This window comes from Bufo bufo, chromosome 1 (genome assembly GCF_905171765.1).
Source record: "Bufo bufo chromosome 1, aBufBuf1.1, whole genome shotgun sequence".
Lineage (NCBI taxonomy): Eukaryota > Metazoa > Chordata > Amphibia > Anura > Bufonidae > Bufo > Bufo bufo.
The window spans coordinates 316,898,616-316,912,230 of NC_053389.1; the positions used below are offsets into that span (position 1 = coordinate 316,898,616).

General features: G+C 39.8%; 1 protein-coding gene across 14 annotated transcripts in view; it reads right to left on the minus strand.

The window, feature by feature from the left end:
* LOC121008795 (protocadherin gamma-A5-like) overlaps positions 1–13,615 on the minus strand; it is a 321,828-nt gene that overhangs the window by 125,730 nt on the left and 182,483 nt on the right. The gene's annotated exons all lie outside the window — the stretch shown is intronic.

Genomic DNA, 13,615 nt, shown 5'->3' on the forward strand with positions numbered 1-13,615 from the left:
ATTGGTTGCTATGGGCAACTAAGCCAGTTCTACTTTATACCAGTTTGATAAATGACCCCATTAATTTAATATCCATAAAATGGTTGATACAGTTCAAAGTCTACACATTTTCAAAGTCTACTCATTTTAAAACTAGAGGTGCTCTTGTTACTGAATTATCAGTAGGAACCCTTTTAGTTTACAATGGCTTAGAGTTTGGATTGTGTTTCCTGTTTTTATGGATATTTATTGAAGACTTTCAATTTTAAGAAGTGCTGGAACTTAATATTTTCAAACTTATTAAATACATTTTAAAGTTAGGTTATTTCTACTACAATAGCAAAGGGAATATTCAGGCAAGATAGCCGTGGCAGTCTCTTTGCACTCAAATGGATGAGGTAAGTACAATTTATTTATTTATTTGATCAACCCCTGAAAGGCTTTAGTACTGATTTCAGATGCCGCGGCCATTGAAGAACGCTTGCAATATTTAAATATGGCCCTAAATTTCACAAGTATATCCTTAAAGAAGTATTCCAGCTTTTATTACATGAGTAACTATTCTCGGGATTATTATTCCATTAATTCTATGGCACTTTACATCAAGAAGTGGCTACACACATGATAAGAATACAATAATCAAGACATTATTAACAGACTGGTATAGAGAGGGAGAGGACCATGCCCGCAAGAGCTAATCGGTGGGGATCTGACACCTTGTTCCCTTACTGATGAGCAGTTTGAGTGTACAATAGTTACAGAGCTGGAAGTCGGCACCAGAACTGCTCAGCTCTGTTTGTGTAGTGGAGGGAGCTCATAACTACAACACTGTTCCCTTTGAAGGCAATGGGAGCAGCACTGCAGTTACATGCTCAATCCAGTGCACAGTTGATTGAGCTGTGTAGTTCCAGCTCTGACCTCCACCACTAAAGCTACACCCAAACAGCTAATTGGCAGGGCGGGGGTGTTGTATAGGATAGGCCATCACTAAAAGAAGGATAACCTCTTTAACGTTACCAGTACTGTATGTCGCTGTCAATTAATTGAGTCAAAATCTGACACAAAGCTTAGTCACATAGAAATTGTATTTAGCATTAAAACTTCTTATATTTAAAGGAGTAATTTGAAGTTAATCCCTATTGGTGGGGGTCCTACTGCTGGTACCCACACACATCATGAGAATGAGGAACCTGTTCCCCACAGGGTCCCCTGAATTGATCAGGGTAGCAAGTCCTACACTGATGCTCCATCAGTACAGGGAAGGGTACAGGGAAGCCAGTCTCAGGATTGGAGGTAAGTTCAACTTGACAGAAAACCCCACTAATATCTTACACAAATTCATTAAGGCAACACTTGTACACAGACCTTTCTTCTAGATCTCGTTCTATAAAACAATAAAGTAATTTGTACATTTCTGCCTTTCCATTTTTTTCCTTTTTGAGACTTAATTGCAGACACATGAGTCACATAAAAATGCAGCTTAATGAGGGAGAAAACTACCTAAAAGAAAATGGTCTTTGTTGCCCATAGCAACCAATCACAATACAACTTTCATGTTTAAAAGCATTATAAAAATGTAAACTGCATTGTGACAGTTTGTGTTTTAGATATTTGTCATACATGTTCCCCAATGTACAGTATTTATAGCAACATTCACAACTCATCTCAATTCCACAAAAATCAGTAGAAAAGTTTTCAAAAAAGTGATCTCCCCTGCCCTAGTGTATTTATAGGAACATTTGCATCTCTCTATGACTGCAAAAATAACTAAAAATCAGACATTGGAATTTCACTATTACTTCAAAAAATCTCTAGAAACATCAGTTTTCATAAATCTGTCCGGTATAATTATAAGAATATTCACATTATCACAGCAAAAAATCACTAAAACATAATTTTTCATAAATCTGCCAGTGTATTTTTTAGGGACACTTCACAAACAAAAAAATCGGAACTCTGTCTTAGTGTATTTATAGGAACATTGGCATCTCACTATCACTGCAAACAAAAAATGAATCTGCAAACTAAAGAACTAAAGAAAAAAATTCAGTTTTCATAAATGGGATAAATCTGTTCTAGTGTATTTATATAAGCATTCGTATCTCACTAATCACTATTGCTGCAAAAATATTTTTACATATCCTATTCTTAGAAGTTACTAATTGTATTTTGTTCATTTATTTGAAAGATCAACATTTCTCGGCCTCAGTTTACTATTAATGGACTTCTGATGCATCACTAAAGGGTTAGTACAAGAATGGAGGGGAAGTTGGCAAACCCCTCCACTTAGTCAGACCTTTAAAGGGAAGCAGGGCAGATTGGGAATCAATGAAAAGAGGCCCCATGTTTTAGGTACGTTCAAATTGATAGAAGGTGTAGCAGTTTACGTAGGCAGGGACAACAGAAGTAGGCAGGGCCAGCAATACTTTAGTGCAGCACAAAATACCACCCTAAGAGAACCAAATACCACAGTGCAGCACAATATACTGCCACCCCGCCACAGTATTTAACTGTATCACTGTCCTGAGGATACCAATACAGTTTAATTCAGGAGAGCACCTGTCGGCAGTAGAAAAGTGCATGAGTACCTGATGCATCTAGCATTAATTAATGCTAAGAGGATCAGATTGTCATGTACTGTATGTGGCTGGTGTCTGTGAACAGGACTCAGGTGATCCCCTGGCCATCGACCCATTGGGAAATTTCATTGTACGGTTTATGGCCAATCCTCCCCTGAAGAGAAGCTTGTTTACCTCCTTCTTTATGCTGGCTTCACATTCCTTTTCCTCCAGGCATGCAATGCTCCTCTGGGCTCCCTTGCTTTAAACATCTGGTTTGACATCACCGCCGCCAGTGACTGGCTACAGCAATTTCAAACCAGATGTTTACAACGAGGGAGCTCAGTGGAGCATCACAGGCCAGGAAAAGGAACGAAGATCCAGTGTCAGGAATCAGCTAAGTAAGGTCTAGCCAATTGGAGAAAGAGGGGGTTGTCTATAAAGTACAATGCAGTTCAAAAGTTATGGAGGGACTTATCATGGGAAATTTAAAGTCAGTATTGCAGGATTTTATCAAATTTTACACATTTGATAAATTTTACAGTTAAAATCTATAAAGGTATCACTCTTGTCTTGAGACATTACTTCACTTTCTATGCTACTGTCACGGCCCCTCCCATGACAGAGGAGAGAAGATCTGGGAGATTGGCAGTACGTGAGGCTATCTGACAGTCTCTGTTCTCAACTTGCAGTTTGTTGTTTAGTGATAACCACAACCCTTGTCAGGTGTTGCCTGTGGTCATCACTAAAGCTTTATTTAGTTCACTCTCACACTGCTTACCATGCGGTTGAGGTATGTTGTTCCTGTGGATCACCGGCTTCTCCATTCCCTCTTTAACCCCTTAAAGACTCAGCCCTATTTCACCTTAAGGACCAGGCCATTTTTGCAAATCTGACCAGTGTCACAAGTGCTGATAACTTTAAAACACTTTGACTTATCCAGGCCATTCTGCGATTGTTTTTTCGTCAGATATTGCAAATCTTGAAATTTTTCAGAAATTTTCAAAAACCCAATTTTTAGGGACCAGTTCAGGTCTGAAGTCACTTTGCGAGGCTTACATAATAGAAACCACCCAAAAATGACCCCATTCTATAAACTACACCCCTCAAGGTATTCAAAACTGATTTTACAAACATTGTTAACCCTTTAGGTGTTCCACAAGAATTAATGGAATATAGAGATCCAATTTCAAAATTTCACTTTTTTGGCAGATTTTCCATTTTAATAATTTTATTCCAGTCACAAAGCAAGGGTTAACAGCCAAACCAAACTCAATATTTATGGCCCTGATTCTGTAGTTTACAGAAACACCCCATATGTGGTCGTAAACCGCTGTACGGGCACATGGCAGGGCGTAGAAGGAAAGGAATGCCATACGGTTTTTGGAAGGCAGGTTTTGCTGGACAGTTTTTTGTGACACCATGTCCCATTTGAAGCCCCCCTGATGAAACCCTAGAGTAGAAACTCCAAAAAAGTGACCCCATCTAAGAAACTATATCCCTCAAGATATTCAAAACAGATTTTTCAAACGTCGTTAACCCTTTAGGTGTTCCACAAGAGTTATTGGCAAATGGAGATGAAATTTCAGAATTTAAATTTTTTGGCAAATTTTCCATTTTAATCCATTTTTCCCAGTAACAAAGCAAGGGTTAACAGCCAAACCAAACTCAATATTTATGGCCCTGATTCTGTAGTTTACAGAAACACCCCATATGTCGTCGTAAACAGCTGTACGGGCACACGGCAGGGCGCAGAAGGAAAGGAATGCCATACGGTTTTTGGAAGGCAGATTTTGCTGGACTGTTTTTTTTGACACCATGTCCCATTTGAAGTCCCCCTGATGCACCCCTAGAGTAGAAACTCCAAAAAAGTGGCCCCATTTTAGAAACTACAGGATAGGGTGGCAGTATTGTTGGTACTAGTTTAGGGTACATATGATTTTTGGTTTCTCTATATTACGCTTTTTGTGAGGCAAGATAATAAGAAATTGTTTTGGCACCGTTTTTATTTTTTGTTATTTACAACATTCATCTGACAGGTTAGATCATGTGATATTTTTATAGACCAGGTTGTCACGGATGCGGCGATACCTAATATGTATACTTTTTTTTTATTTATGTAAGTTTTACACAATGATTTCATTTTTGAAGCAAAAAAAAATCATGTTTTAGTGTTTCCATAGTCTGAGAGCCATAATTTTTTCAGTTTTTGGGCGATTACCTTGGGTAGGGTATAATTTTTGCGGGTTGAGATGGCGGTTTTATTTGCACTATTTTGGGGTGCGTGTGACTTTTTGATCGCTTGCTATTACACTTTTTGTAATGTAAGGTGACCAAAAATTGTTTATTTAGCACAGTTTTTATTTCACATTTTTTACGGTGTTTATCTGAGGGGTTAGGTCATGTGATATTTTTATAGAGCCGGTCGATACGGACGCGGCAATATCTAATATGTATACTTTTTTTTTATTTATGTAAGTTTTACACAATAATATAATTTTTGAAACAACAAAAAAATCATGTTTTAGTGTCTCCATATTCTGAGACCCATAGTTTTTTCAGTTTTTCGGCGATTATCTTAGGTAGGGTCTCATTTTTTGCGGGATGAGATGACGGTTTGATTGGCACTATTTTGGGGTGCATATGACTTTTTGATCGTTTGCTATTGCACTTTTTGTGATGTAAGGTGACAAAAAATTTTATTTAGCACAGTTTTTCTTTTTTCTTTTTTACGGTGTTCATCTGAGAGGTTAGTTCATGTGATATGTTTATAGAGCCGGTTGATACGGACGCGGCGATACCTATTATGTATACTTTTTTTTTTCCTTACTTTTTACCAATTTTTTTTAACTTTATTTGGGGAAAATTACGTTTTTGTTTATTTTTACTTGAAACTTTTAATTTTTGGGGGGGAATTTATTTTTTTTTTAAACTTTTTTTCACTTTATTTTTTTGTCCCACTTTGGGACTTGAACTTTGGGGGGTATATTCCTTTACAATGCATTCCAATACTTCTGTATTGGAATTCATTGGCTGTATGCGTAATACTGTGTGTATTAGGCTGCATTCACACGTCCGTGGTGTGTTGCGGACCCGCAAATTGCGGGTCCGCAACACACCAGCCCGGCACCCCCATTGAAATGCCTATTCTTGTCCGCAAGCCGCGGACAAGAATAGGACATGCTCTATCTTTTTGCGAAGCTGCGGACCCAAAATCGGGGCCGCGCTCCGCAATTGCGGCCGCAGACAGCACACTGTGTGCTGTCCGCATTCATTCCGTCCCCATAGAGAATGAATGGGTCCGCACCCATTCCGCAAAATTGCGGAAAGCATGCGGACCCATTTTGCGTGTGAATGGAGCCTTACTCATACAGCTTCCGGGGCCTGTGAGATCCAAGTGGCTGGATCTCAGAGGCTCTTCACCGGAAGGCAGCGTGATGCCTTCCTTAGACATCGCGCTGCCTTCCATGCCATCGGGTCCCCCCCACAGCCGCATGGGGACCTGATGGCACCGCCGCACAGCTGCCGCAACCGCAGGTAAAGCCGCAAACTGCAGGTCTGAATTGACCTGCGGTTTGCGGCGATCGCCGATACGTGGGGGGGGTCACATGACCCCCCCGACGTTGTGACAGGATGCCCGCTGAATGATTTCAGCGGGCATCCTGTTCCAATTAACCCCTGCCGCACCACAATCGCTGTTTAAACCCATGACGTACCAGTACGTCATGAGTCCTTAAGGACTCGGGAAACATGCCGTACCGGTACGTCATGCGTCCCTAAGGGGTTAAAGATAAGTGCTTTTGTTGTGACTCTTGTGTGTTGTGTTTCTAGGCCTCAGGGAGATGCTGGGTCCTTCACCTGGGAAAGAACCAGTAGTCTCATTCCCTGCCACCGTTCCTAGGGCTTCCAGGGTCTCCAGGGCCTAGGTTCCGGTGTATGAGTTTTTCCACCTTCAGGGTCTACTCATACTGGCAGGAGTCAGGAAAAGATCTAGGGATTCCTAGGAGGTCACCATCCCTCTTCCTTAGGTCTAGACTCTGGTTTATTTCCTTCTGTGTGTTTTCTTGTGTTGTCCCCTCCCCATTACATGTAACAGCTACCTCATTACTGGAATAAAATTGCGACACATTTTATGTCTTTTTAAAAGGCATCAGCTGATAACTCTGGAGTGAAATTAATTAACATAGCTAACCACATCCAGTTGCCCACCCACTTTGCAAAACTGAAGTGAGTGGTGCAAAAAATACAAAACTTAAGGTTAAAAAGTCACAAAGCCCTATTTTTGTTGAATTTTTGAAGCCAGAATTCTAGAATGCAGAGCTTGACATATTCCACTGTCGACTACAACAAGGTAGATAATCCTATGTATCTCTTAATTTGAGGTTTTCAATCCTAGGTTAACAAACCCTAAGATGTATAGCAAAATGAGTATGGTCCTGTGTTAACAAAAAAAAAACCTATACAATGTTAAATACTTTGTGTTAAAAAAGTATAAAAGTATTATTGCATTGATATATCTATTAGCTAACCAGGAAAATTTACTTTGTAAGCATTCACACCATGAAGGGACCTTTGTGCTCTAAAAGCTTACAAGTAAAGAGGTATAGCTGTGAACCCAACATACTGTATAAAAGTGTCAAATTACATTGCAATTTGCTGGCACTCTGTGGCACTGCTGATTGGTGTAACGCACTGTCATTTGACAGCTGCAGTCACAGTGAGAAGTGCTGAGACCAGCAGAAGCGGTTTTGCTGTGTGGCATCCTTGTAGCACCCTGTGACAAGGATACTTTTCAGTGTAAAATGTAAAAGTTGACAGGGAGCGCTCTTCTTAATGTGAGAGCATCCCCTGCTGGCTGTAAAATGAACTGTAAGCCTGCAGGCTGTGAATTAATCCCTTCCTGCCTTGACAGTGGTAGGAGTGGGTTAATTCTAGTGATATCGAGCACCATAGTGCTCGGGTGCTCAGGGGCTCGGGCCGAACACATCGGGATGCTCGGGTGTTAATGAAAGTCAATGGGAGAACCCAAACATTAATCCAGGCACCCACCTGCTCTGAAGAGGGGAGGGTGCATGGTTCATAGGAAAAGGTCAGAAATTGATGGAAACACCACCAAAATGGTTTGGGAACAGCATGGGGAGGATGTCTGGATGCATCTTGGACTCCCAGGTCACTGCTGGGAACGATGTTGTCCGAATAGTACGCCACTGAATGTCATAGATAAATTTTTGAAGCGCACACGTTACACTGCAGATGTGGCCCTGGTAATGTCACTGTCCGCAGCATACACTGTCTACGGAAAAAGTACATTGCATGTCACAGATAAATTTTAGAAGCGCACACGTTACACTGCAGATGTGGCACTGGTAATGTCCCTCTCCGCAGCAAACACGGTCTACGGAAAAATAACACAATATGTCACAGATAAATTTTAGAAGCGCACACGTTACACTGCAGATGAGTCGCTGGTAATGTCACTGTCTGCAGCAGACACGGTCTATGGAAAAAGTATACTGGATGTCACAGATAAATTTTAGAAGTGCACACGTTACACTGCAGATGTGACACTGGTAATGTCACTGTCTGCAGCAGACACGGTCTATGGAAAAAGTACACAGTATGTCACAGATAAATTTTAGAAGTGCACACGTTACACTGCAGATGTGGCGCTGGTAATGTCACTGTCTGCAGCAGACACGGTCTATGGAAAAAGTACACAGTATGTCACAGATAAATTTTAGAAGTGCACACGTTACACTGCAGATGTGACACTGGTAATGTCACTGTGCGCAGCAGACACCATCTATGGAAATAGTACACTGGATGTCACAAATAAATGTTAGAAGCACACACGTTACACTGCAGATGTGGCGCTGGTAATGTCACTGTCCTCAGCGGACACCGTCTGCGGTAAAAGTACCGTAGGATGCACACACTTTACGCAGGAGATGTGTCGCGGATAATTTAACTGTCCGTAGTGGCCTATTAGACGCTATTTAGCGCAGGATGCGCTACAAACATATATTGCTGCTATCACACAGTCCTTAAAAGGACTTTTGGGTCTCTGAAAAGTTTTTGTAATACAAATCTTCCAATAACACTCCCTACACTGTCTTTCCCTTCCTATGCTCAGCTCTCCCTGACTAAAACTGAGCCGAACACGTGTCATCGGGTACTTTATAACACCCAATGACGCGTTCCAGCCATCCAATTACTGCAATGCCAGTAGCCAACATGGCTATGGCATTACAATGCATGCCAGTACCTTCCTACATGTTTATTGGCTGCGTAGCAGGCAAAAAACAGGTGCAGGGAGGAGACCCGAGGATTGCGCTCAAGCATATGCGGTACTTGGCCGAGTACCGCCTTGTGCCGAGCATCAAGATGCTCGAGCCGAACAGGTGTTCGGCCGAGCATGCTCGATCATCACTAGTTAATTCATTTTTTTCAAAAATATATAAAAACTACCATAAGTAAATAAATTCATTTAAAAAATCATAAAAATTTATAAAAAGTGAAATTCAGAAAATAAAAAATTAGAAAGTTACTAGTATTAGCAAATAGTATAGCAGACTGTGTAAACACATACCACCCCCCCCCCAATTTTTCATTCATAAAAAAAGTTATTAGAATAAAAGTTAGTATAGTGGAATTTATGTGTGTAAAATACAAACATATGCACATTTTTTTTCCCTTTTTGCTTTCTTAATAAAAAAAAAATCTAGGTATTCGTTTTAGATATATTTAAGACAGCAAGATATTTTTTCTGCATGAACTATACAGGTGTTTTCTGGGGAAAAATATTGACAGCATTCTCAGGATAGGTCATTAATATCTGATTCATGAGGTTCCAACACCTATAACAGCCACCGTTCAGCTGATTGAAGAGACTTCATTCTGTAGTGGATATGCTTGGGATTGCAGAATAGACACACTTACATGAATGTGACTGAGCTACGCCTAGGTCATGTGACTCAGGACACACTGGCTTAGTTAGAGGCCTAGATACGGCTTCTTCAAATGACTAATTAGCAGGGGTGCTGGGATTTTTTCCCCACCAATCAAATATTAATGACATATCCTGATGATAGCCCATCAATACTAAACTTCTAGAGAAATCTTTTAAAAGGAACCTGTCACCATGAAAATGCAGATTAATCTGAAAACAGCATGTTATAAAGCAGGAGGAAATAAACAGATTAATACATAGTTTTGTGGGGAAAGATTCAGTATAAGTTGAATTTCATTCATTTTAATTTTCTGTTCATTATTTTCTTTGAAGTCAAGGTGGAGGGCCTATCAGTGATTGACAGCTAATACAGTCTTAGAGGGAAGGCTGTCAATCACTGATAGGACCGCCTCCTCGACTTTAATTAATTTTTCTATCACTTTATACACTGCTCGTTTCCATGGTTATGACCACCCTGCAATGCATCAGTGGTGGTCGTGATTGCACAATATAGGAAAAAGCGTCGGCCTCTTTGGTCGCTGGGACCGTGGGAGTGAACATAGGCTAGTGCTTTTTCCTATAGTGTGCAAGCATTGGCCACCGCTGATGGATTATAGGGTGGTCGTAACCATGGAAACATAAAAATAAGTCCTGGCAGTCATTCTTTTTCAATATATCTGTTTTATTCCATCCAAAGTGAAATGTCCCAACAACCAGGATGCGTTTCTGCGTTTTGCCTTCATCAACAGGTAACAGGGACATTTCACTTTGGATGGAATAAAACAGATATGTTGAAAAAGAAGATACGACTGCCAGGTTGCTCCTTCCCGTAGCAGCGTTCACAAACGGATGAGTTCCGACCAACTGGATTATTTATTTGTAACCATGGAAACAAGCAGTGTATAATGTGATTGAAAAATGAATCCATCCAGCAAAGGAAGCAATATGGATAATAACAATACATTAGTTAGTGCCTTGTATTAACTTTCTCTACATAATAAATGCCATTTGTTGAAGTGAGACAACCCATTTAATGAACATTCTGCTTACTGTACTTTTGAGGTAACGTCTAACAGCAATAATCATCTGCAAACCGTTGTCTAGATAAGTTTTATTAGAGTGTATGTCACAGATATTTTTGGGATGAGCACACTTTACACTGGAGATGTGGCGCAGCTAATATCACTGTCCGTAGCGGACACCAACTACGGAAAAGTACACTGGATGTCAGATATTTTTTGATGCACACACTTTACATTGAAGATGTGGCGCAGCTAAAGTCACTGTCCGCAGTGGACACCGTCTACGGAAAAAGTACACTGGATGTCAGATATTTTTTGGATGTGCACACTTTACATTGAAGATGTGGCGCAGCTAAAGTCACTGTTTCAGCGGACAACCTCTACAGAAAAAGTACACTGTATGTCAGGTATTTTTTGGATGCGCACACTTTACATTGGAGATGTGGCACAGCTAATGTCACTGTCCCATCTACGGTAAAAGTACACTGGACGTCACGGATATTTTAGGGATATTTTAGGGATGCACACACTTTATACAGGAGATGTATCGCGGATACTTTATCTGTCCGCAGCGGCCTATTAGACGCTATTTAGCGCAGGATGAGCTAAAAATATATATTGCTGCTGTCACACACAATAGTCCTTAAAAGGACTTTTGTGTCTCTGAAAAGTATTTCTAATAAAAATCTTCCAATAACATTTCCTACACTCTGTCCCTTCCTATGCACAGCTCTCCATAAGACTGAGCAATTTAGCGCAGGTTGCGCTACAAACATATATTGCTGCTATCACACACAATAGTCCTTAACCACTTCCCATCTGGGCCATTTGCCCCCTTCCTGACCAGGCCAAATTTTGCAAAACTGACATATCTCACTTTATGTGGTAATAACTTTGGAACGCCTTTATTTATCCAAGTCATTCAGAGATTGTTTTCTCGTGACACATTGTACTTCATGATAGTCATAAATTTGAGTCAAAATATTTCACCTTTATTTATGAAAAAATCCCAAATTTACCCAAAAATTTGAAAAATTCGCAATTTTCTAAATTTCAATTTCTCTGCTTTTAAAACAGAAAGTGATACCTCATAAAATATTTATTATTTAACATTCCCCATATGTCTACTTTAGTATATGTTGGCATCATATTGGAAATGTCATTTTGGAAATGTAATTTTATTTTTTTAGGACGTTAGAAGGCTTAGAAGTTTAGAAGGAATTCTTCAAATTTTTAAGAAAATTGCCAAAATCCACTTTATAAGGACCAGTTCAGGTCTGAAGTCACTTTGTGGGGCCTACATAGTGGATACCCCCATAAATGACCCCATTGTAGAAACTACACCCCTCAAGGTATTCAAAACCGATTTTACAAACTTTGTTAACCCATTAGGCGTTCCACAAGAATTAAAGGAAAATGGAGATCAAATTTTTAAATTTCACTTTTATGGCAGATTTTCCATTTTAATCAATTTTTTTCTTTAACACATCGATGGTTAACAGCCAAACAAAACTCAATATTTATTACCCAGATTCTGCGGTTTACAGAAACACCCCACATGTGGTCATAAACTGCTGTATGGGCACACGGCAGGGCGCAGAAGAAAAGGAACTCCACATGGTTTTTAGATGCCATGTCCCATTTGAAGCCCCCTGATGCACCCTTACAGTAGAAACTCCCAAGAAGTGACCCCATTTTGGAAACTAGGGGATAAGGTGCCAGTTTTATTAGTACTATTTTTGGGTACATATGATTTTTTGATCATTCATTATAACACTTTATGGGGCAAGGTGACCAAAAAATTGGTTGTTTTAGCACAGTTTCTATTTATTTATTTTTACAGCGTTCACCTGAGGGGTTCAGTCAAGTGAAATTTTTATAGAGCAGATTGTTATGGACGTGGCGATACATAATATGTATACTTTTTCTCATTTATTAAAGTTTTACACAATAATAGCATTTTTGAAACAAAAAAATTATGTTTTAATGTGTCCATGTTCTGAGAGCTATAGTTTTTTTATTTTTTGAGAGATTTTCTTATGTAGGGGCTCATTTTTTGTGGGATGAGGTGACGGTTTTATTGGTACTATTTTGTGGGACATACGCATTTTTGATCACTTGGTGTTGCACCTTTTGTGATGCAAGGTGACAAAAATTGCTTGTTTTGACAAAGTTTTTTTTTTTTTTTTTTTTACGGTGTTCACCCGAGGGGTTAGGTCATGTGATATTTTTATAGAGCTGGTTTTTACGGACGCGGCAATACCTAATATGTATACTTTTTTTATTTGTTTCACTTTAACACAATAATAGCATTTTTGAAACCAAAAAAATGATGTTTTAGTGTCTCCATGTTCAAAGAGCTATAGTTTTTTAATTTTTTAAGAGATTTTCTTATGTAGGGGCTCATTTTTTGCGGGATGAGGTGACGGTTTTATTGGTACTATTTTGTGGGACATACGCGTTTTTGATCACTTGGTGTTGCACCTTTTGTGATGCAAGGTGACAAAAATTGCTTGTTTTGACAGTTTATTTTTTTTTTTTTTACGGTGTTCACCCGAGGGGTTAGGTCATGTGATACTTTTATAGAGCTGGTTTTTACGGACGCGGCGATACCTAATATGTCTATTTTATTTTATTTTATTTTTTCTATATATTTTTTTTTTTTTATTCCTTACTTGGGAACTTTTTTTTTTTTACATTTGAAACTTTATTTTATTTTATTTTTTCAACCCTTTATTTTTTTTATTTTTTTTTACACTTTTCGTCCCCCATAAGGTCATACAAGACCTCTGGGGGACATTTACTTCACTTTTTCTTTTTTTTTTCACTGTTGATTTCTCCTGTAACTGGGGCTGACATAGTAGCCCCAGTTACAGAAGAAATGCACCCCTATAGAGGCTGTACAGCAGCAATCCTGCGCTGTACAGCCTCACAGCAGGGCTGATCGAGGTCTCTGAGAGACCTCACACAGCTCCTGCACACTCCGGTCACGGCGGTCACATGACCGCCGGGCCGGAACAGGAAGCGCACAGCGCTTCCTTCTCTGCAGACACAGCGCTCGGTGAGCGCTGTGTCTGCAGCGATCGTGAAGGCAGGGACACCTGGGA